The sequence below is a fragment of the Coptis chinensis genome, chromosome 7, assembly GCF_015680905.1.
Source record: "Coptis chinensis isolate HL-2020 chromosome 7, ASM1568090v1, whole genome shotgun sequence".
Classification (NCBI taxonomy): domain Eukaryota; kingdom Viridiplantae; phylum Streptophyta; class Magnoliopsida; order Ranunculales; family Ranunculaceae; genus Coptis; species Coptis chinensis.
In genome coordinates, this window is record NC_141462.1 from 27,102,137 (window position 1) to 27,128,559 (window position 26,423).

Genomic DNA, 26,423 nt, shown 5'->3' on the forward strand with positions numbered 1-26,423 from the left:
TGAAATTAAACAATTAATGGAAATGAAACTAGATTATAGAGAACACTATTTTATTAATCTAATGAATAATAAAACAATGATTCAAATACTAAATTAATAATCTAACTAATCTAGGTCTAGCTATCTACGTAATAAGGGAATTTAGATCTAAACAATTGTAAATGACAAGAATCGAAATTGACAAACTAGCTATTTTATTTATCAAACTAATGAAGAACAATGATTCTAAAGATTAATCTAAAACAATAATTGAATTTAAACTAAACTTAATTTTATTACATGAAAACTAGATCTAGAATTATCTATATTTTTTTAGGTCTAACTAGCTACCATTAACAAAGAGTTAAGCTTTGGTTTTTATACTTTCAGATCCAAAAATCGTGCATGGGCTTGGAGCCATGTTTTGGGCCAAAGAATCAGGCCCAAAACCCAATTCTTTCAGTCCAAAAAGGCCTCTTCAACTGCAGTTGGCTTCAACAGACTTTTCATCAACTTCTGCTCCTCTGATTGGATCAAGGCTTAGACCATTGGAAAGCTCTTTCCGAGCCGGTCGTTTTGACATAAGGTAGGCCCCATTCGGAGGTCTAAGTCCAAAGATACGGCCTTTGGAAGTTCTACTGACTTGTGTGCTGTTTGTGCCCGCGTCGACTTTTCAACTTTTGACCAGGCTTTAGAAAAGCTTTGTCTTCTTGAATCTTGGCCTTTAATCACGGAACTCCTTAGTAACCGACATTTTCTCCTTTATCTCGCTAAAGTGGCAAATTTCTACACATAATGGACTTTGAAGCCTGAAATGCATAAAAACACGTAATCAGTGTTAACTCTTAATTATTACTCACATAATTGGTCTAAAAGTATAACTGTTACAGGGTTAAAACTACAGTTTTGGGCTCTTATCATGAGACTTACACCAAATGATTAGCTGAAGTTTGCGAGGCAGAGAGTAGAAAAGGAAAGAGAAGGAAGGAGGTGAAATTTTAGGTACCCATCGTTTACTAAAGAGCACGTTTGCTCGTGCTGTAGAAAACATTTATACTCAGGTCTGAAATAGAGTTTTTGTGGACTAAGGTTTCGGCGCTTGCAACAACACACTTCAAAGAACTTTGGAGATCATAAGATAGAAGATGGCCCGCCTACCAAAATGGCATACCCTCTATAGAAACAAGATTGAGTACGCCAAACAAAACATCTAGTCTGTGTAGACCGGATCCTGAAGAAGAGTCTGTTCAACATCTGGTGAGGGTAATTCGTGGTAATGTTTTACGCGTTGTCCATTGACTTGAAATTGCTATTATCTTGTGGATTAAGCAAAGAGATTGCCCTATAATGTTTCACAGCTGACACAATGAAAGGACCAGACCATCGTGTTTTCAATTTACCAGGAAAAATGTGTAATCTGGAGTTGTACAGTAAAACTTTTTGGCCAATTTTAAAATCTTTACGCAAAATGTGCTTGTCGTTCACTCTTTTCATATTAGCTTTGTAGGATTTCGAGAGATCATAAGCATCACTCCGAATCTCCTCAAGCTCATTTAATTGTAGTTTTAAACTTCCGCTTTGCCTCGATGATATTGTAATTGAGGCTTTTGATGGCCTAAAGCGGCACGATGCTCAAGTTCAACCGCGGATGACAAGGTTTTCCAAAAACAATGCGGTAAGGGGACATCCCTATAGGTGTCTTAAATGCTGTTCGGTATGCCCACAAGGCATCCGATAAGCGGAGAGACCAGTCCTTTCTTGATGGGTTGACAGTTTTCTCCATTATAGACTTTATCTCTCTGTTGGAGACTTCTACTTGGCCCTTTCGTTTGTGGGTGATATGGAGTAGCAACCTTGTGAGTAACTCCATATTTCTTCATTAAAAACCCAAAAAATTTATTACAAAAATGTGTACCCCCATCACTGATGATAGCTTTGGGGACACCAAAATGAGAGAAAATATTTTCTTTAACAAATTTCACGACAGTCTTATAGTCATTTAAGCGACATGCGAGTGCTTCAATCCATTTGGACACATAGTCTACAGCGACTAAAATGTATAGAAAACCTTGAGAAATAGGAAAAGGTCCCATAAAATCAATGCCCCAAACATCAAAAATTTCCACAATCAAGATAGGATTTATGGGCATCATATTTTGTTTGGTAATTCGACCTAGGTGCTGACAACGAAAGCAAGCTATGCAATGTTCGTGTGCATCACGAAAAATGTTGGGCCAGTAAAAACCACATTGTAATACCTTGGCCGCAGTTTTCTTTCCACTGAAATGACATCCACAAAATTGTTCATGGCAAAAGGATAATATGTCTGTGTGCTCCCAGTCGGAAATGCAGCGACGAATGAGTTGGTCGGAACAATACTTAAAGAGATAGGGGTTATCCCATAAATAATATTTTACAGTGGATAAGAAACTTTTTATGATCAGGACGTGACCAAGAGGAAGGAACTTCCTCAGCAACTAGGTAGTTAACGATATCCGCATACCATGGAGATGAGAAAATAGAGTACAAATATTCGTCTGGGAAGGAATCACATATGGCTTCAGAATCACTATCAATGTCACCAACCAGCCTTGATAAATGGTCGACCACGACATTTTCGGTTCCTTTCTTGTCTTTGATTTCCAGGGTTAATTCTTGCAAGAGAAGGATCCAGCGGAACAATCGTTGTTTTGCGTCCTTTTTCGCGAGTAAGTACCGAAGTGCGGCATGGTCAGTATATACGATGGTGGATGTTCAAACTAGGTAAGGGCAAAACTTATCCAAGGCATAGACAATAGCTAGGAACTCTTTCTCAGTTGTTGTGTAATTACGTTGAGCATCATTAAGAGTTTTACTAGCATAGTAAATGACAATGGGTTTGTCATCACGTCGTTGGCCTAGTACGGCGCCAATAGCAAAGTCACTAACGTCACACATTAGTTCGAATGGTTGAGACCAATCAGGGGGTTGAATGATAGGAGCGGTAGTGAGAGCGGTTTTTAGAGTATCAAAAGCTTGTTTGCAATTGAAATTGAAGTCGAATACTGCATCCTTAAGCAGGAGATTGGTTAAAGGTCGAGCAACTTTAGAAAAATCCTGAATGAATCTCCTGTAAAACCCAGCGTGGCCTAAAAAGGCATGGATATCACGAACTGTACGTGGGAAAGGTAGCGAAGCAATTTTAACAATTTTAGCTTTATCAACCTCTATCCCATCTTTCGAAATAATATGACCTAGAACAAGTCCTTTGGTAACCATGAAATGACACTTCTCCCAATTGAGTACCAGATTTTTCTCTTCGCAACGCGTTAATACTTTAGAAAGGTTGGATAGGAAATCGTCAAAGGAATTTCCGTAAATGGAAAAGTCATCCATGAAGACTTCCATATAACGTTCCACCATATCACTGAAAATGTGAAGCATGCAGCGTTGGAAGGTGCCTGGGGCTTTACAAAGACCAAAAGGCATTCGTCTGTATGCAAAGGTTCCAAAGGGATACGTGAAAGTTGTCTTTTCTTGATCGGCGGGATCGATGATGATAAGCACCCAAAACTGTAATATTAAACCCCGAGAGACATAGCATTTTGGTCGTTTATGTGTTTAATAATCATATAATAATTATATTTTCGTACTTTCGCAGGTTTCCGTATTTAAAATGAATATAATGATAAAACATTCATCGAAGTACTGGAATACTGGAATATTTGAAGTTTCTCACTCAACCCCAATGAAGCCCAACAAAGCCTGACTAGAGCCGAAGTTTCCAAAAGAACAAAACCAATGCAGAATAGGTCCACATATAAAGAAGCAGTAAACTTCCGAAGCTCACATCTGATAAATCTGGGTGCCGACGTTGGCTAGTAAACTGCCAGAGCGACCAGGGCGACAAACTCTACGCAAAGACAGAAAGTTGTAAAAACGCCAAAATCGGCGCCGCCACTAGACATACTAAGTGGACCCACTCTACGGGCCCAAAAGGCATGACAAGTCAGCATATGTAGGTGGCAAGTGATGGTCACAATTTAGTGCCACCTTGCAATGGGAGAAGACACGTACCAATTTAAAGCAGGTGGTTTGAATTGAAATTGGCTAAAAAACAAAACCTTAATAAGCAAAAAGACAAAAGTTAAAATTTAAAACAGGTAAAAACAAAACTTTGTTATTCAAAGTTTTGAACGTTTCAATTCGGCTAAAGACAAAACTCAATTAATCCTTCTCCAACCATCCAACCTATATATATGAGGCGGGGGTCTACAAATATTCTCCTTCAGCATTTTCATGCTCTAGCATCCGCTTAGCAGTTAGTTAGTTTTATTTCAGCACTTACATTCCGTCATTTTCATTCCAGCACCTTAAATAATGTAAGTCATTTTACCCTTAATAACAGTCATTTCTTTTCTAGTTTAATTCCTGTCCTGCATTTATTTACTTAATGTATACAACAAGTTTTATTATTCCTTCAATGACCATGAGCTAATCCCCCCCCCCTCAGGGGGAGGGTTATGCTGCTCGTGTAAGAATCCAGATTGACTCTTTAATATTCTAGAATCACTGCTTAGGAATTAGGCATAGATTAGACATCCGGTCCCAAAATGACTAAGACTGTACAAATTTGGAGGCCGATGCTCTGCAGCGTCTCGATGCTCGACCCAAATGTCTCGTCGTGAACTAAAATGTCGCGGCGACTCTATGGTGTCAGCCAGCTCTCCAATTTGTCCAGCTGATGTGGAATCGAGCCAGGAGCTAAAATGATATTCCAGAGATGAAATATTAGTTAAATTCCTTATGCTAGTGTGATGCGGCTCAGAGATGTGGGCATGCGCTAGGGATCAATACTCGATGTCGTCTCCAAACACGAGACAAATTAGAGGTGTAGTGATGTGGTAATATAAACTGTTGAAAAATGATTCTTGCATGAATATGATTAACCATCTCCCTGTTTCTCTATCTTTGTTTACCTACATATAAATCACCGTAGTAATTTACATTATTTGCATTATCGTTAATTTAATTAAAACCAACTAAAAAACCTAAAATCCTACTCACCAAAAGTTGTAATTCAATATGTGAACCTTTCCGAGCCCTAAGGTTTGGACGATCCCTTACTCGACCTATCCTACCAAACCCACGTGAGTAAGGTAACTTGACTAAAACGAACGACTAAACGGACTTTGGACTTTGGACTTTGGTCTTCGGACTTCGGACTTCGGACTATGGACCTCGGACTTAATCAAGAAAACTAATAAATTTACAATTAAAAGTTTTTAATCAAATGGCGTCGCTGCCCACCGAAGGACTCTGGACTTAACTTAATAACTGGAACACATTTAACCCCCTCCCCTACCTCTTCATTTTTTTTAATTTCCATTTCTTTTGCAATACTAACGTATTACATACCTGTTTGCCCCAACTTTTTCTACTAACAGATATCTGTGAACCAGATCTTGTTTATTTTTATTAGCACAGTTTAAGTATTCCGTAGGAACTTGAAGTACTGAACTGACAAAAGAGTCTCGGACGAGACTAAATTAGTAGCACGCGAGACTAACCTAGAGTATCAACACTCCGGTTTTCAGGTACAGTCCACTTTCCTTTTAGTACTCTTTTGGACTCTCTTGTCTAGTTTTTCCAGTAAGTTCACAAGCTCGGGAGTTAGTTCGATCGTGTACGAGGAATCGCGGGATGCCAGGTTTCAAATTCTTAAACTCCTCAAACTTTGTCGAAGATATTATTTGGTTGTTACTATAACCTGTGTTACCTTGCATGTTTGTGTGTTGGCATAAGAACTCTTTGCATATAAATGTGGTTCGTCATTACATCTTCACATTAACACGATTAATATAATTCGAATATATTTGGATGTATGTGTAGTTTCAAACCACCTGCTTAAAATATTTTTGTATGTGTATATTACATCAATTCACGTACGCGGTAGTCATTTGTATGAGTTCGTTCTCGACATTCCCCTAGCTCACATTTAAGTTGCACGTATCAATAGCTATAGATTATTGCATGCGTATGACACATTTCTATTCACATAGATTTGCATATGTAAACTTCCTGTGTAAAACTAGCATGTGTTAATTGTATGTTTAGTTTCTATTTTGACATGTATCGTTTTTAATTGCATGTTTCGTAATCACGTCTCTATAATACATTAATTACGTAAACTAAAATAAATAAATAAAAAAAAATAAAAATAAAAAAAAAAAAAAAAAAAAAAAATCACTAGTAATTAAAAATTTCATCTTAATAATTTTAATAATACCCCACATAATACACCATCCTATTCCATCAGTGTTTGGGAAACTCGAAAGATTGAGGTTGCCTAATTAAGGAACATGCTAGCACGGACAACCTCCCTCAATCCTCTCAGGTGACCTGCCTACTGGAATATTCACACGTTATCTTAGCTTACCTGCACGAGTTAGCAATAGCTCAGGAAGACGTGCTTCACCTCCCTCCTTCCTTAATTCTAAAACCTCCAGTCATAATTCGTTCCTTATGAGCCTTAAATTAAAATTTATATTTGTATGAGACTACGGTCTGGTAAACATAAGGAATTAGAACTTATATATAGTCGTCGAAAATACAATAAACAACTGCTTATGTTATCTCCTAGACATAATTCCTCCTCCGTAAATCAACCTCATCAAACATCTCTGTTGCCATCATCTCCCTTAATTATGGCCCAGGAAAATCCCACAGTCGAGAAACCCCTTTCGGATTTCTATACTGCCTTACAAGAAGGAACTGCCTCCTGCATTAAACTCGATGCTATTGTAGGTGATTTTCGAATTCCGCCAAACATTTTCGGTTTGTTACCTGTTTACCATGGTCTAGACCATGAAAAACTGTATAATCACCTTCGTCGGATGCAACAAGTAGTCACCACTTTCCGCCATCCGATTGTTAATAACGAACAAGTCTTGCTTAGGTTGTTTCCCTTCACCTTAGTTGATAAAGCTTCAGTTTGGCTCACAGGCGGAGCGCCACAATCCATTGACACATGGGCCAAATTCGTACAAGCATTCATGATAAAGTTTTATACTCAGAAGAAAACTACAGAAATGTTTCAAAAGATTCAATTCTTTAGCCAAAGACCCCGTGAATCCTTTTCGAAGCATGGAGCAGATTTATCGACCGCTTCGAATGTCCCCATCATCAACTCGACACCGCTTTACTAGTCCGTTCATTCTTTAATGGTCTCTCTGACCATCAAAAGGAAACCTTAGATATCATGAACGGTGGTTGTTTCATGGACAAGGGCGCTACTGAAGCATACACTTTTCTTGAGAAACAGGCTTCATGAAGCACCCATTGGGGAAACACTGATTCTTCCAGATTTTCTAAAGACACTCCTACCAAAGTCGTCTATGTTCGAGGTCAAACCCGATCCGGAATTAAAAACTCTAATCGAGTCCCTAAACAAAAAGGTCGATGCTCTTTCGGTACAAGTAAATGATCAAAAACCCGAACAGGTCAAGGCTGCCAACGCTTCCCCATGTCCTATTTGCTTAAGTCCTGAGCACGCCGATTCTTATTGTCCTTTAGTATATGAGTGCCCTCCCAAACCTTCTGAAGAGGCTTCTGCTTTCAACATCCCTAATGCACCTTGGCGACAACATCCGAATTTAGCTTGGGCACCCCCTGCCCAACAACAAGCTCCTCCGGGTGTCAACAACATTCCTGTACGACCACCCACGAACTACGATTCCTATCGTCAAGGAAATCCTCCGTAATTCCAGCAAGGGTAAGGTAATTTTCATAACAATGCAAATATAGGGTACCAAAACAACCGCAACCTTGTTCCCGCTAATCAAGGATATGGCTACCAAAATCAACCCGTAAATAATAACCGTGAACTAGTTCCTGCTGCTCCACTAGTACAATCCATAGTCGATAAAACAGCTAAAACTTTTCTGACATACATGAATCAACATAATCAAATCCTAGCTTCTATCCAACAGTCTTTTTAGCTGTTAGCTTAGGATAAAAGTCAAAAGGGTGTGTTCCCGTGCCAAGCAGTTCCAAACCCTAAGCCTACAAACACTGCCTTTGAACTCAACAATTCACCAGGATCTAGTAATCCAACCCAGGGTGAGGTAAATGCCATTACCACTCTTCGTTCTGGCCGAACCATCGACAATAAAATACGTATGCCAGACGAGGAATCGACGGAAACCACGGCTGCTGTCCTTCCAACTCCTACCTCGCGAACCTATAACGGATTTAAGTTGTGCCTTCCAATTCTACACCCACGCCCCTAGGGAAAGACGCCACTGATCCTTATCGCGATTCCGCCTAAAAAGCTCTGTTCCCTGCCCATTTGGTAAAGAACAAACGTGATGAACATTTCGTTGAGATCCGTGGAAACCTTCAAAAATTTGACCATAAACTTACCTTTCCTAGATGCGGCTTTTAAGCATTTACCCAAGCATGCCAAGTTTTTGAAGGACATGTGCACCACCAAACGACGTACGAATGTTCCTCAACAAGCGTTCCTCATTGAGCAGTTTCCCTCGATTACCACTACCAATGGTGTGGTAAAAATTAGGCAAAGTGTCAATTAACCGTACTACCATGCACGGCGACAAGTATACCGCTACCGCACTTTTAGACCTAGGTGCTAGTGTTAACCTACTTCCCTACTACTTATTTAAGCAGTTAGGTCTTCATGAATTAAAACCTACCAATATGACTCTGCAACTCGCGGATCGCTCCATCAAGTACCCAAAGGGCATAGTAGATAACGTCATAGTCAAGGTCCAAGATTTTTACTACCCAGTTGATTTTGTCATTCTAGATACTGAAGTGGCTTGTGACTCCATTCTTATCATCTTGGGACGTCCTTTTCTTGCAACTGCTAACACTATCATAAATTGTCGGGATGGTTCAATGACATTGTCTTTCGGGAACCTTTCTGCCGAACTCAACGTGTTCAAATTATTGAAACAATTTCCCGATCCTATAATGGAGGGCGAGATTAGCTTGGTTGATAGTCTGGAACATGATTATTTCATAAACTCTTTTCCCCCAGACGGGATACACCAATTTCTTTCTTTTGATAATCCTGAGTTTGACGATGACTCGTACATAAAGGATGTCCACGCATTATTAGAGTCGGTACCACTATTTGACCCTACTGCTGCGTTGCAAACTGATTCAGAAGAACCGAATTCGCTCTTTTCCATTGAAGAGATGATCCCTCACGAATTCTTGATCCCCAATCCTCCAACTCTGGATTTAAAACATCTACCCTCTAATTTGAAGTACGTGCATCTCGATCTCGATGGTAGTCACCCTATAATAATTTCTGCTCACTTGACTACCGACGAAGAGGCACGTTTGATTCATGTCATTCGTGAACACCGCTCCGCTATCGGATGGTCCTTAGATGATATCAAGGGAATATACCCTAGCATATGCACGCATCACATACATCTCGATGACGGCACAAAGACATCGCGAGAACCACAACGCCGCCTTAATCCCACCATGAAGGAAGTGGTGAGAGAGGAAGTTTTACGTTTACTTGATGTGGGTATCATATACCCTATCTCTGATAGTGATTGGGTTAGTCATGTCCACGTTACCAAAAAGTCCGGCATTCAAGTTGTACAAAATGAAAATGGTGAGTGCATCTCCACTCGCATTCCATTAAAATGGAGAATTTGCATTGACTATCGCAAACTTAATGCGTAACACGTAAAGATCACTTCCCTCTCCCATTCATTGACCGGATGATAGAACGCGTTTAGGGTCATGCTTACTCATGTTTTCTTGATGGCTATTCGGATACTTCCAAATTGTCATCGATCCGCCCGATCAAGAAAAAGACAACTTTCACGTGTCCCTTTGGAACCTTTGCATACGCATCTAATGCCTTTTGGTCTTTGTAATGCCCCAGGCACCTTCCAATGCTGCATGCTTCACATTTTCAGTGATATGGTGGAACGTTATATGGAAGTCTTCATGGACGATTTTTCCATCTACGGAAATTCCTTTGACGACTGCCTATCCAACCTTTCTAAAGTATTAACGCGTTACGAAGAGAAAAATCTGGTACTCAATTGGGAGAAGTGTCATTTCATGGTTACCAAAGGACTTGTTCTAGGTCATATTATTTCGAAAGACGGTATAGAGGTTGATAAAGCTAAAATTGTTAAAATTGCTTCGCTACCTTTCCCACGTACAGTTCATGATATCCGTGCCTTTTTAGGACACGCTGGGTTTTACAGGAGATTCATTCAGAATTTTTCTAAAGTTGCTCGACCTTTAACCAATCTCCTACTTAAGGATGCAGTATTCGCATTCAATTTCAATTGCAAACAAGCTTTTGATACTCTAAAAACCGCTCTGACTACCGCTCCTATCATTCAACCCCCTAATTGGTCTCAACCATTCGAACTAATGTGTGACGCTAGCGACTTTGCTACTGGCGCCGTACTAGGCCAACGACGTGATGACAAACCCATTGTCATTTACTACGCTAGTAAAACTCTTAATGACGCTCAACGTAATTATACCACAATTGAGAAAGAGTTCCTAGCTGTTGTCTATGCTTTGGATAAGTTACGCCCTTACCTAGTTGGAACATCCACCATCGTATATACTAACCATGCCGCACTTCGATACTTACTCGCGAAAAAGGAAGCAAAACAACAATTGTTCCGCTGGATCCTTCTCTTGCAAGAATTCACCCTGGAAATCAAAGACAAGAAAGGAACTGAAAATGTCGTGGCCGACCATTTATCAAGGCTGGTTGGTGACATTGATAGTGATCCTGAGCCATCTGTGATTCCTTCCCAGACGAGTATTTGTACTCTATTTTCTCATCTCCATGGTACACAGATATCGTTAACTACCTAGTTACTGAGGAAGTCCCTTTCTCTTGGTCACGTCCTGATCGTAAAAAGTTCTTATGCATTGTGAAATATTATTTCTGGGATGACCCTTACCTCTTTAAGTATTGTTCCGACCAACTCATTCGTCGCTACATTCCCGATTAGGAGCACACCGACGTATTATCCTTTTGCCATGAACAATCTTACGGAGGTCATTTCATTGGAAAGAAAACTGCGGCCAAGGTATTACAATGTGGGTTTTACTAGCCTACCCTTTTTCGCGATGCACACGAACATTGCATAGCTTGCATTCGTTGTCAACACCTAGGTCGAATTACCAAACGAAATATGATACCCCTAAATCCTATCTTGATTGTGGAAATTTTTTATGTTTAGGGCATTAATTTTATGGGACCTTTCCCTATTTCTCAAGGTTTTCTATACATTTTAGTCATTGTAGACTATGTGTCCAAATAGATTGAGGCACTCGCATGTCGCTCAAATGACCATAAGACTGTCGTGAAATTTGTTAAAGAAAATATTTTCTCTCGTTTCGGTGTTCCCAAAGCTATCATCAGTGATGGGGGTACACATTTTTGTAATAAAATTTTTGGGTTTTTAATGAAGAAATATGGATTTACTCACAAGGTTGCTACTCTATATCACCCACAAATGAGTGGCCAAGTGGAAGTCTTCAACAGAGAGATAAAGTTTATTCTGGAGAAAATTGTCAACCCATCAAGAAAGGACTGGTCTCTCCGCTTATCGGATGCCTTGTGGACATACCGAACAGCATTTAAGACACCTATAGGGATGTCTCTTTACCGCATTATTTTTGGAAACCTTGTCATCTGCCAGTTGAACTTGAGCATCGTGCCCTTTGGGCCATCAAAAACCTCAATTACAATATCATCGAGGCAGGCGAGAAGTGAAAACTGCAATTAAATGAGCTTGAGGAGATTCGGAGTGATGCTTATTGATAAAACATAAAATGAAATAGTTTACCTATGAAATGAACGATAAAACTCAAAACGTAAGTAAACTAAAACTATCTTATGCTGCCTATATGTTTATCAAAGATTCTACTCTCAATCTTATGAGATATAGTGGAGTAGGAAGTTTGTTCCACTCCTAGTCCTTCCGCATGTTCATGTTCTCTACGTATAAGTACTCTTAACTCTTAAGTCTAATGAGAGATTTACGAAGTGGCAACTAGACTACGATGCAACTACCCACAAGATGCAACTAGTCGATTATCAAAATAACTATGGGAATGCTACGTTGATTCTATGATAAGGAGTTAGAGGGGGATTGATTCCACCTTAACTCGACTTAATCCTACTAACGAATTTAATCGTCAGAATCGAATTGAATCGCTTCCGCAGAACAATATGGTTATTCCTAATCCCTAATTACACATGGCATTATGTGAACGATTAAACCCATTCTCATGGTGAACTAATCGCTTCTAGAGTGGAAAGGAAATTGGGACGACTCTACGATAGTCGGAATTAAGCTTTCATCAAGGCTTCTCAACCCCCTCTAATGGAGGTTTAGCCGAGAATCATTACGCAATCATTTCCGATTAAATTAGAACTAAACATAATATAAAGAATTTAAATTTACTAATCTAAATTAAACAATAATTAAAATCTAATTAATAACTAAGAATTGAATAACAAGTAATAAATGAAATCAGATCTAACACAAATGTAAATGACAAGAATCGAAATTAACAAACCAGCTATTTTATTAATCAATCTAATTAAGAATAATGATTCTAGAGTTTAATCTAAAATAAGAATTGGATTGGAAACTAAACTTAACATAAGAATTAAATCTAGATCTAGAAGTTATTCTAATGGCTACTTTCTATTCTAAGCTACTTTTATTTTCTAACCTCTTATCTACCATTAACTATCTACCATTAACAAATAGCTGAAGCTTTGGTTTTTATACATTCAGATCCAAAAATCGTGCATGGGCTTGGAGCCATGTTTTGGGCCAGAGAATCAGGCCCAAAACCCAATTCTTTTAGTCCAAAAAGGCCTCTTCAGCTGTAGTTAGCTTCAACAGACTTTTCGTCTACTTTTGCTCCTCTGATTAGATCAAAGCTTAGACCATTGGAAAGCTCTTTCCGATCCGGTCGTTTTGACATAAGGTAGGCCCCATTCCAAGGTCTGAGTCCAAAGATATGGCCTTCGGAAGTTCTGCTGACTTTGTGTGCTGTTTCTGCCCGCGTCGACTTTTCAGCTTTTGACCGGGCTTTAGAAAGGCTTTGTCTTCTTGAATCTTGGCCTTTAATCACGGAACTCCTTAGTAACCGACCTTTGCTCCTTTATCTCGCTAAAGTGGCACATTTATGCACATAATGGACTTTGAAACACGAAATGCATAAAACACGTGAATCGGTGTTAACTCTTAATTATTACTCACATAATCGGGTCTAATAGTATGACTGTTACAGGGTTAAAACTACAGTTTTGGGCTCTTATCAAACCACCCCCAAACAGCATTTTGCTTGTCCTCAATCAAAGATGAGAAATTAGAATAAGTGACTAAAAATAGAGTTCTATCTACTCTCGTTTCGCTGTGTGCGATTGCATTGACCATATGCAACAAGGCCTTAAACCACTAGGAATTCCCTAGTGGACGAGTTATAGCCTCGTGAGAGTTTTCCAATGAAGGTACTCACAAACTTCATCTATACTACAACGATTAAGAAATAAAGCTATTGTTTCTTTATTCATGCTCTAAATTAACTATACCTCTCACTAGCAATGCATATAGAGTAATCAAGTTGAAACCTAAGCTAATATATGCATAATAATCAATCATCTACAATAAACATATATACAATGAGTAATACTATGAAATGCCTAGCAGGTTCGTTTCTGAAACTCGGAATAGCGTCCTTAAATAGGTTCTCACAATAATAATCAAGATACAACACTCTGATTTTTCCACTCAAGTTCTGCTACTCCAGTGTGCAGTGGGCACACTTTACCTTACAATCTCAATGACAACAAGGAAGCCGGAGTCGATCAAACACATCTGCCACTTACTATCACACTAATCTATTCCTAATTGAGCTAGAGGTCTTTATTAGGTGTCATGGGATTAGGAGATGGTTTAAGAAGGAAAGAAATGGATATTCAAAAAGGACAAGTCTGAGATAATAGAGTTTTCATATTATGTAACTTAGAGAAAACCTTGTTATTTTCTTTTGCTTCTATACTTTGTTTCCATCCTTAGCTATATTTTTTTCTTTTTCTTTGGCTTTTGACTCCTTTTATTCTATTTTTTTTTTTGGAGTTTTTATTTTATTTCTATTTTTATTTTTCTTTTCTTTGGATGGAAACTTCTTTTTTTTTTTTTTTGAAGCAATTAACTAACTTTTGTTTACACAGGTTTTTCTCTTCTTCTTTCTTCCTCATTCTATTCTCAGACTTATTCTAGATTGGGTAGGTTGAATTTTTTATTTTGTTTTGTTTTTGTAATAGGGTAAAGGATTTGTGGTTTATGAAAGGCTAAAGAAAGGCTCAGAGGGGCGACTAGCGGAAAATAATTCACAGGTTTGAATTTCTGGCTATATCGATCCAAAGAGGGCCTAAATTCTCACTTAGGATATGGTTTAGTGATCAAGCAAGTGGACGTGTGATTTCTCTATCCGGATTTTACTTCTCCCTTGTGTCATTTCTCAAATGTTTCGGCTCATATATAAGGCTTTAGGCTATATTCTCACAGGATTTGTAGAATAAGTACTCTAGCCTAGATTTCAGAAACTTACTGCTAACAATCATAGATACTCATGTAATATATTTATAGATAGATGCAAAGATTATTACTTACATATTAACCTAAGTTTCTAACAATTATTCTGATGCAAAAGCTACATGAGACTTCTAGATTGTTAAGAGCATAGAGAAGGAAAACAATACCAATATTCCTAAGTGTATAGCATGAACTTATTTATTTATATTTTTGAATTTTTGAAATTTTAACTAGAAAACAAATGCATATTATACATATCTATATCCTAACAGATGCCTTAATTACACGTGTTTCTATGCCCCCCCCCCCCCAAACAAGAAGCATGCTTTGCCCTCAAAGTATTGTAAATAAAGAGGGTAGGAAAAATACCATTGAAACGTGTGAAATTCGGAACATCGCAAAATAAAGTTAGAACGTACTAACATAGGAAATAAAACCGACCTTAACTCTATAATGAAGTTCTACCCATTATGGGGTTAACAAGAATGAAATTGCTTGGGACATAAGCAGACACTAACTAGAATGAAAACTTACCTTATCTCCCACATTACTCATCATCTTCCTCATCCTCTTCTTCTATAAAGAAGTGAGGTTCCTTTGCGTCCTGCCATGCCATGATAATTTGCCAGGCTTCCCGCCATTTATCATCTATTCACTACAACAGAAAAGACATTTAAAATCACTCCATAAGTGATGTCAAAAATATACGACGTCACTTTTGCAAGTGATGTAACTGGTGGCGACGTGAAAAGTCAGGGTTTTCCACATCACTTTTTAAACGATGTCCATAAGTGATGTTACTTCACATCACTTTTTAATTGATGTCCACAAGTGATGTTATAACTTTGCATCACTTTTTAATCGATGTCCACAAGTGATGTTATAATGTTACATCACTTTTTAATCGATGTCCACAAGTGATGTTATAACGTTTAACATCACTTTTAAGTGAAATCAATATAAGGCCGATTAACATCACTTAGGAAGTGATGTCTCATTCAGATTCTAAATTACTTGTAAAGTGATGTGAAATAACTCTATACATCACTTTAAAAGTGATGTCCCATTTATCAAAATAATTAAAAAAAATAAATAAAATAATAAAAATAAAATAAAATAAAATTGCCAATATCATCCCAATATAATACCATTTTCCTAGTCATTTATCATCAAATAAAGATTAAACGTATCTTAAAATCACATTCATCACACAAATATCATCTCCAATTACAAATATTACACTAAATACAAAAAATTGTAACGAGCCAACATAAACCAACAAAATCTAATCTAGCAAAGATCGAACCGAGCCAAAGAGAACACAATCACCCAACCAAGAACCTATTACAGCCCCGACTTGATGCAATCAATTTAATCTAAGAACCTATCACAGCCTAACCAACCACTCTGTTTTCTTTTTTCTACAGTACGAAACATTGTACTAGAAAATCAATGCAGACTTGTACTCATGCAAGAATAGTTTGACAATGTCTGGATCTTCATGAGAAGCAAGATAGGCTATACAAGGAACAAAACCAGCAAATCCGGATAATGTACTTGATAGCATAACAAGTTTTCCTGCATCCATCTTACACAAACAAAACCCTTGGAGAGCCACCAAGAGAAATATTCTTCAAAGCACGCCGGAGATATTAGCATGGTCAAAGATGTAAGGCTCAATACTCCTATTATTTTCAACCTAGAACATGTGATGCGTTAAATGAAGCCGAGGGAAGACCAAATGAATAGAGAATAAGAACAATAAAAGCAAATACTATTTTGATTTAACATATATTTATATTTGAAGATGTCATATCGTGCTAAGAAATTCAGCTTTCATTTCGAGGCGAGAAGTTTTCGATGAAAGAGTCGACAAAGATGAACAACATCGGGATTTGCAACCTCCATCATATCCATGATCTCCCCATCTCCAGGAAGAGTAAGCACCTTTGCGATGAATTCCTAAAAATTATCAAGTAGTAGTTAGAACTAATGAGTAACAGTCCTGCATTGTAACTTATTCCAGCTTGTAAGACTGACAAAGATGTACTTTGTTTTGATGAGAAATCAATATGGATCTACCTATTTTAGCAAAAGAACCTTCTATGGAAGAGAGGGTGAACCGGTCTTTGTCGCGTCGAACAAATCCCGCAGGTCCAAATTTTGGTTAACTTTTCTTGAGAGGAGAGTGAAGAGCGCCAAAGCTGACAAAGAAGTAACCAAAGATGTAGAAAGTGCCTTAACAGTGAAAGTGACTTCGTTAGGACTCTAAATATACTAACACAACTTCACACAATAGGCTCTCAATGCCCCCATCAAGTAAAATGTATCATACCGGTCCCTCGCGCCAAAGCGTAACACGGACACAAAAAGCCAATCCAAGAAGGCATTCAGAGAGATAGCACCCATGCTGATCAGAAAAGGCTGTTTTCCATCTCCTAAAGCATAAAACACCATGACTAACAACTCTCGGACGATGTAGAATGGGGAGCCAATATCATCTGTTTTATACACAAAAAGTTTCATGATGTAGAAATTTTTAGTGGATTTAGTTCATTCATCTGTTTGGCAAGAATCAACTTGAAACAATTCAGTTTATGAAGAATAAACTACCCAGAGAAACAGATATACGGTGCCTCAGTCATTGGTATGCAACTATACAACTGTTAGAATTCTAAGAGGAAGGCCCAGTCCGCCCCGAGGGAGATGTTCCACAATGCTAGTAAATATATATGGGTTTGACAAAAACTCTATTAAATCTCAAGTAATCGTTACAACTCTGACTTTATCCAAGCTGGAGTCAGATAGAAGACTTTTGAGTCCATGTAAAAATTCGGGTTCAAAACCGATTGATTTGTTTTCGAAAGTCATTGACTAAGTTAAGCATAAGCTTCCGGCCAAGACTTGTCCTGCCTCCCAACTATATAACACATATATACCCATCACAATGTGCTTTGTTTTAACATATTATGTATTTCCTGACAATATCAATAAAAGGGTAATAGACAAGACATACCGATTAAATTCATCTGAATCATGCGCAAGTAGAAAAAGCATGTCACTTTGAGTGAGATCAGAATCAAGACAAATAGGTGCACTGTAGTCCCTTAAGATAGATGGAATTGGTCTCTCAAATATATTTGGAAATATGAACTCGTCTTCCTTCTACTTTGCATCATAAATAAAAGTTTGATTAATGAAAAAATTAAAAACTCTTATTTGGTCTACGAAAATCAGCAGTGGGGACATGGGGCTAGGTTAAATAGAGGGAAGATCAAAGCTTTTGAGAAGGGCTTACCCTCCATCTAGATGTTCCTTGAAAATTTGGTCAAATGCCCGACAAAGTTCCAAGATAGTATATAAATGAGCTTGCAAGGTAAAGTTGTAGCAAATTTGGTTATGAACTTGAACTCTCATAGATATAAGATAGATTTTAGACAAACACTGTATACTAGCATATAAAATTGTCAGAGTAGCAAAATAACCATCCAAAACCTACAACCGACATGATGAAACAACTTACAGACCATCCAAAATCACTACCATTGGAGACTATTGTTTCAAGTTTCAACACTCAACATAAATAAAAAAACACTACCAAATACCCCAAATATACTAAATGTCAAGTACTAAAATGAGATAGGTGAAGACTTAATCAACTTCCTCCATCTTGCTTCCCTCGCATCAACATCCTCCAATGGTGGCATGTCGATCCTTCAAAGATCAAGATCGCCTAGTGTACCGTCAATGCTCGGACCCAACTTTAGCAGATCCGTGAATCCTCGTTGTCGAAAGTATTGGGCTCATCAAGACCGAACCCGAAGTGAGAAGGGCAGTTTCAAACAAAGAATGTAACCAAATCTTTAACCGACTTGTCATTCTTATCAAAGATCGACCCTCTTCCTCACTCTTCCATGATAGAATTTTCGGGGTTGATCTCCATGGTCTTCTTGCTAGACATGTAGCCAGCCATGCTTGAATCCCCTCGAGAGCTCCGAGCCTTCATGATCCTCTCCATGTTAGTCTGTCCACCCATACTCACCACCACCAAACAGCAGGAGAATCCACAACACGGTCGAGACAATCACCTTCTCGACCTTGTCACCTAGAACATCCTTGATCACCTTGCGAGACCCTCAAACTTTTCCTTTAGTTCCTCTTTCTTCTTTTTCTCGTCCTCACTCTCATCTAGCTTCGGACCTTCCTTTGTGGCAGAGACAAGCTTTTGCCTTCAAATTCCTTTAAATCCAACCCACAAAGATACTCATCAATAGCATCAACCATGTACAAGACCTCAATACCCTTCTTCTTGAGCTTCTTAAGGAAAGGAGAGTTCTCCACAGCCTTCTTGCTTTCACCAGTGATGTAATAGATGTCATTCTGGCCTTCCTTCATCCTAGTCACATAATCCTTCAAACTAGTCAACTCATCACCACTCTTGGTCGAGTGATACCGAGCAATTCAAAGAAGCTTGGTTCTCGATGCTCGAGTCCTCATGGATGCCAAGTTTCAGGTTCTTGGAGAAAGCCTCATAGAACTTGTTGTAAGCCTCATAGAACTCTCATAGATATAGCTAGATCTAAGAACTCAAAACTCTATTATACAGATAACTAGATCAGTGAACACAAAAGTCACTACAAGACAAACATGAGATAACATTGTTCATACCCCTGCGTCAAGAGCAATAGGCCTGCCAAGGTGGTCCATCTCAGATTCAAGTTCATCAATGGTTTTGTTAATCAAGGATGTGATATTTGGTATGCGTGCCCTAATAACTGCCTCCAAGTGCTGCAAAACATAAAAGTACAAAAATGAGTTTCCATATTCATGATACCATCCAAGTGTATCATATCCTTTCTACGCAGAACCATATAATCGATAAAGGGAAACAAAACTTATTAGTATCTTACCTTTGATGTAAGTTTTTGCGAGATATTCGGACCCATTTTACTTGCTAAGTGTAATGCGTTATCGGGGACTACTTGCAAAGTATTCAAGGCTCCCCTACCGATGCAAAGAATCATGTCCACATTTCTATTGATATTGGCCCGAGAACGATTCACAACTCCTACCCAAGGATGTTGCAGCCTATATGCTCTTCCTTCAAGAACCTTTTGGTTTCACCAATAAAACAAACAAATACATATGTTTTCGAGTCAATCCAACAAAGTAGAAGCACCCCAAGCAAGGTAATAGGAGAGGAGCAAAATAAGCTAAAACAAATATGAATACAAGCAAGTGTTGTATCTTTAATCAAAGATATATTAAAATCCAAGAGATAAAGAAATTATTCTTCACCAGTAACTTCAACAAATCTAAAGTGTTGGGAGAAACTTCACCAGTAACTTCAACAAATATGAAGTGCTGGGAGAAAGAATTTTAGTGAAAAATTCAAAATATGACCAAAAGAGTTCTACTTTGTGCAGTTAATGGACGTTCACAATGAAAAGGATCTTAATACTTACATCAACAGCATTTGTTCCCTTGTCCATCAAATCTAGCTTTGTCAACACAGCAAAAGTCCTTTCACCTGAACAGACAGAGAAAGTATATTCACAATTTCAAAAATAGTACATTGACATTGTGGTAAAGATTACAGCAACTTGTATAAAACAGCACCGTACACATTTGCAACTTGTATAATGAGTCTCCATTCACATTTGAGATATATCACATGCAGTGTGTCCGTGCCGTGCTCGACATGGACACGTAGATACGTATCTGACACGGACGATACATGGACGGATAATTTTTAAAGTAATGTCCAGGTAAAATAGCTCTTACCATATCAATCAAAATAAAAGAGGGCTCACTAAAACAAGCTCGAACCTTAGAAATTTCAGCAGAAAAAAGTGTTCATAAGAGAGTATTCTATCACAACCTACGACCACAAAACACACAGTAGCAACAACTCCATATTTTCTTTTTCTTTTTTCTCTAAGCACATTAAGATTGTCATTACCAAGGCTTCAGCCATGGTGAACCAAGATGACATCAACGTATCACCAAAGAAATTAGTAGAAGATTAACGAGGGGAGAAAGCAGATTCGAGAACAACGGATCATGCCGACAAAATCCCATGATAATTGTAAACCAACATCAATCAAAACATGTTGCCAAGGTGGCAAGGTGTGCAGACTTTAGACCACAAGAAGCAAAGAAAAGACAAAACCACGGCACCAAAACCATCGAGAAATATAACCCCTAATAGACCGACCAGAAAATTGTGATCACCAATCGGTTTGCGGATTTGTCGGCGGCCAATGACCGAAGAAAAACATGAATCCCCAACTATAACCCTAGGACACCGATACCAAGTTAAAATCTACATAGGGTAAATAATTACATGGGACTCACTCTGCTAATATATGAGAGTAGACATACTACAATTATTACCTACTCAATGTGGGAAAATAAGTTGTATCTGAAAGGTTTTCATGTAAACCAGGATAGTCATGTAGTAAACAAGATATACTTCACTGACAGATATACTTCCGACCAGGATAGTCATGAAAATCCCGAAGTTAAGCGTGGAGTCATTCAATAGGTGGGACGCTTCGCTCACCCACCCGAAGGGTGGGAAGTGTCGAGTGGTAGTGAGAGAAGCGGCGGAACTAATTAAACAGTTCTCTCTTTTCTCTCTAAACTTTCTTCTTCGACACCGTTAGCAATAATATAACTCAACTGTTTTGAATAATAATGAAGAGTGCTCTTTAGAGTTTTATGATCGACGTTTGGATTGATGCGAGAATCGTGGCAATTGGAGGTCGACAAAAATAGACAACCACAAACAAGTGGAAGGTAAACTATTGATGACACCGACCATACTCAAAACAGTAATAAAATCTGGAAGAACATAGCATGATCCTAGTATTTTTCCTAGATGAATTGGATCAACCGAAGTGGTAAGAGGTAGGAACAAGAAATTGGCACAATAAAAGGTCATGCAAAGGAATAGGACCTTTTACCTGTTGTGCCGAAAGTGATGTGCAAGCAAGAAAAGAGAAGATTGCTCACCTCATTAACACTATAACATATTATCTTCATAGAACTGGGAATCCACTTTTCGGGCTTACTTCAAACAGATGGATGCTAGGTCTCGTAAATTAGAACTGCCTCACGGGGATTCACAACACAAGGAAGACTCACCCGAGAATGTACATGTCTGCAGGTTCTTCCAAACAAAGCCGACCATCAATCTCAAGATTCTCACCCGAGGTCGTCCAAAGAACATTCCCGCATTACTATCATTACCCTATGGACCACCAAAATCACCGACTTCATAAAAGACTTAGTAAGGCCATCTTATTATATCAAATCAATGGTTCAAATATTTCACCAATAGAAAGAATGGAAGCCTAGTAACACATATTGGCATTCATACCTCACATCCTTTTGTGTCTATGTAATCAACGCCAGAGAGTTTCAAAATTTCTTCTTTTTTTTCTTAACAGATGTCCCTTTAGTGATATCCCCTGAATAGATCAAGTACAAAAGTTATTAACATGACTTTGAGTACATAAACAAAGTCAATTTAGTGTATAAAAAAGTAACCCGTCTCAGTTGGATAGTTTAAAGATTAACGGCAGTAATAAGACTATTTGGATATTATCAATGAAATATATGGGAAAAAGGAAATTATGGTAACCAAAAGGTTATTTGGTCTCTTTCTAATACTAGCATGCAAGTCTTTTGAGGCGATTAACCGTAGAGTAGAAAGGCAAAACACTAAAGTTTTATAGATGTGAGGCTGCTTTAAGCACCAACTCCTCTTATAAGATGGACATGATTCTAAAATGAAAAAATAAGGGGCGGAGGGTGGGTAGAACTGTCTCTCCTGTGGAGCAAACATGGCTGACTACAAGTATGCCATATAAAGAGGTCTACTTTCACATATCCGTCATCGGTTTCTATTTATCAGCTTCAATTCGACAACTATATGTTGCCATGATATCAGGGAGATCCTAACAAGACAAATTGCATACCTTGATATATTTAGAATAGATCAACAATACTAGCAATCGGAACCATAGAATTAGTTTGAAAGATAGAAGAAACCTGATAAAATGTGATTTTCTCGAAACTCTCTCGCTTCACATTCGAATAAAAGTTCCCAGAGGATCTAACGACTTATAAAGCCCCCGCGGATAAAACAAAACATGCACACTCAAGGTTCGGGAAAATCCATGTTCATACTTTTGAAAAGCCTCGACTCCCAAGCAAAGTTTTGTACATCCTGACAACTTCAGCTCCCTATTAAGCACAAATACAAATGAACAATCAAATAATGAAAACCGTAATTATCAAACTAATTCCTAAAAATTATCAAGTAGTAGTTAGAACTAATGAGTAACATGATTTGGTTCTAACATAAAAGGAAATACAAAAAAAAGGTGAAATAAATACCGTGTTACAGCAGTAGATCATCCGCTTCACTCCCAAACTTTGATATATATTTTAAAAAGAATTTTAATTGCAATACCCTATACTCTTTCCTTTTACCCTCCTCCTTTATCGGGCTTGGGACCGGCATTGTAAAGCTAGCGACAACTTTACAAAGGCGGAGTTAAAAGTGTTGGCCTGCAAGAAGCAATAGAGAACAATCAAGATGGATATATGAATAATGATCAATTCTAAAGCCTGCAAACGATCAATAACAAAGCTAAGAATAACAAAGAAAAACAGATACATATAGCACCAAGTGGAAGAATTTAAACCATTCACCATTCATTGAGTCCAATTCCAACTAACACAACTGCCCAAACACGATAATTAAAAGGTCTTCAAAATTTAAGTGTTTTCAAACAACAAAAACTAGCTCTTAAAATTGAGTGCACATCACAACTTAATTAAGGAATTGGTTGGCCAAGCCACAAAACTAGAGACAAAGATCTTCTATCGCCTTCAAAGCGTTATTCCCCCTAACAAGTAGCGATCCTTTTGAATTGCAACTTCAATAGAAACATTTGAATAACCCGAGGGCCTAAAGGCTTAGTATGCATCAGTAGTCTGCTTTGGATCATCAGTATACCACAATCCTTCTGCCACGACATCTTCAGGAACAAGTCTAAACAACTTGCACTTCACAACTTTGGATTTAGTACCCTGTATGAAAACAAAAAGATATACATACATGACTCTAGAAATTCACATGTTAAATGAAATAGCATTTAGCAAGGATAACATACGGAAATCAGATTTTGATTGTTTTGGGCAGATGGACTTTGATGGTCATGTTGAGCCTGATGAGTAGGTCTTTGCGTAGATACAACTTTGGATTTAGCCCCACCCTGTACGAAAACATGAAAGGGGAAATATAAAAAAGCAATGAAAATTTCAAATTTAATGAAATAGGATTTAACATAGAAAACTTACTAAATTTTGATTGCTTGGGGCAGATGGACTTCGGTGGTCACGTCGACCCTCAAGAGATCTTTCAGTAAACACATCTTTTCGATTTAGTCCGTCCCCCTCAGACGTAAAACATATAAGGAAACAATAATATAAATGTAAATCTAGGAATTTGAAATAAAAAAAAAAAATAGAATCCAACATTGTATACATACGTAATTCAGATTGTGATTGCTTTGGGAAGATGGACTTTGAGGGTTCATTGCCACCTCACGGAGAAGGTTGAATGCATCGAATGGTTTGGCTGAAAATAATTTTGATGTTAGTAAATCAAAACAAAAGTATATATGGAATCCCCAAACAAATTGGAATACCTCTTCACTATTCAATAGTTTGGCAACAAGTTTCTTGACAGAAGACATTTCTTCCAATACATCATCATATTTCTCCTGCAATTCACTCATCCTCCCATTGCATTGTTGGATACCATACAAAGTAGATGGAGTAACTCCATATCCCACTCCACGCGCACGCCCATTAGGATCAGGACCTAAAACTTGTGAGAGGGCATCTCCTCTTCCACATTCTATATCACAGTCTATTTCATTCAACATATCCTATAACAAAGAACAACAACAACAACAACAATAAAAAATATAACTAGAGTCGCATGGAAATCGAATAAGCATGCCTTTTATCTTAGAAAATATTTTATGAACAGTGAACGACATACTATTTTCTCTTTAACAAACTCATTTACTGGTTCTCCATTTTTCCTCTTATGGCCTGCAACCCATACAGTACCTCTTGTAACAGGCTTACCAATCTTACCCTTTTTACGCCTCTACAAAACAAGTAAATAAAACATTTCACATATATATATTAAGTACTCTTAAGGGGAAAAATCTTCACAAGTCAAAAATAGATCATTCAATTACCAGCTCATCTTCCAATCTTGCATAACCTTTACGACTACAAGTATGGGGCATCTTGTGGTGTTGAACTGCCTTCTTCCCATTTTCCCTTAGTTTCTACAAAAAAAATAATATATGAGTCTTGATATGCAAAATGGATTTTATAACCAATATAATGTATGATGAATACCTTGTATCCTTCGCGTGAACAATTTGCAACAAATGCTTTCCAATCAGGTAGCTTTACATCAGTTGGGCAATGCGCAATTCTAGCTTGGTCAGTATCATATGCATCATAAATTCCTGATCTCAATTTTGTTTTGAACCCATGCCAGAGCTTCTTAATAGACTTAAAAGTCTGTTTTCTAGCACGTTCTGGTGCTACAAAATGTTGCTATAAAAAGATACATAAACAAATATTACTATATTTCTTTAATAATATATAACTTGCCATGTAAATAAAGAAATTTACCTTTATAACAAATCCACATTTTGTCTTTTAATCTCGAGGTGTTACTTTATGCCAAGTAGGATAGCCAATTGAGCGATCCCTTGTTACTTTGCCCAAGTAACTGCTGTATAAGTTCGAATTAGGACCTATAGGTAGACCTTTTTCATTAAAGTCAAGCACAAGTTTTTTTGAACTTTTGGATCCAATTGATTCAGTTTTTTCGGCCCCTCGGTGTTGGTTTGGCTGAGGATCATTCAACCTTCCGATGCATTACCTTCTCCTTCAGAGTCATTTTCATAGTGGTTTTCCAACCATTCGGTCATCTTCCATTTCCAGGTCATGATTTCCATTTTGTTGCTCACTTGGTAGCTTTTCCATATCCTGATTTTTATTTGGTTGATCCCTTGGCAACCTTTCCACTTGAACTTTCTTACCATAAACTTTATTTGGACTTTTCAAACCTTGTACATGACAAAATAAATTGGTATAAAATACTCACAACCACACCTTAATGACACAATCACAATCGAAGCATAATTATTTTTCTAAGTGGAAATTAACAATATACACAAACCTGAATGTGCACGCCCACTTTTCTTAGATGCTTCTACAAGTGCTCTTTTAAACTTTTGAACCTTAGCTCTTGCCGCTTTTTGGTACTAGAAAATCCAAACAAACAGAAGAAAAAAAATTAAAATACTACAAATACAAAGACGAATAAAAAATTGAGAGAATCAAAATATCTTACCGGGGTTAGTTCTCTAGTCTTTTCCTTTGCCATTCTTCACATGCATTGAAAAGATTAGAAAATACGTATAGCAAAAAGCAAAACAATCATATACATGGCACTTAGATAAAATAAAGTACATAATTTGATCATGACCATAACACAACATGCCTTGCACCATTATAAGAAGCACTCACAAAACAAAATAAAGTCAATAACTAAATAGACAAAAACAAAAACCACATAATAATCAGTCTAAATGGACAAAATGAAAACAAACAGACACAATTACACTCTATTTTTTTTTTTTTGTAGCACCCAAGTTCCCTCACAATCTTGACGCTTATAGACTTCGCCTTCTACGTCACCTTCGATGTCAT

At 37.8% G+C, this 26,423-nt stretch overlaps 1 long non-coding RNA gene and 1 pseudogene across 2 annotated transcripts; both read right to left on the reverse strand.

Moving 5' to 3' along the window:
* Positions 1-16,967: 16,967 nt before the first annotated feature.
* LOC147486879 (uncharacterized) lies at positions 16,968-18,013 on the reverse strand. 2 transcript variants are annotated; one of them, XR_015200660.1, is made up of 3 exons: positions 17,899-18,013; positions 17,617-17,765; positions 16,968-17,101 (listed from the first exon to the last, which is right to left on the reverse strand). It is a non-coding gene; the product is annotated as an uncharacterized LOC147486879 (long non-coding RNA). The 2 variants fall into 2 exon arrangements; XR_015200661.1 differs by having other exon boundaries at positions 17,617-17,768; positions 17,899-17,962.
* Positions 18,014-18,316: 303 nt separating this feature from the next.
* Positions 18,317-19,048, reverse strand: LOC147486880 (heat shock cognate protein 80 pseudogene; annotated as a pseudogene).
* Positions 19,049-26,423: the final 7,375 nt, after the last annotated feature.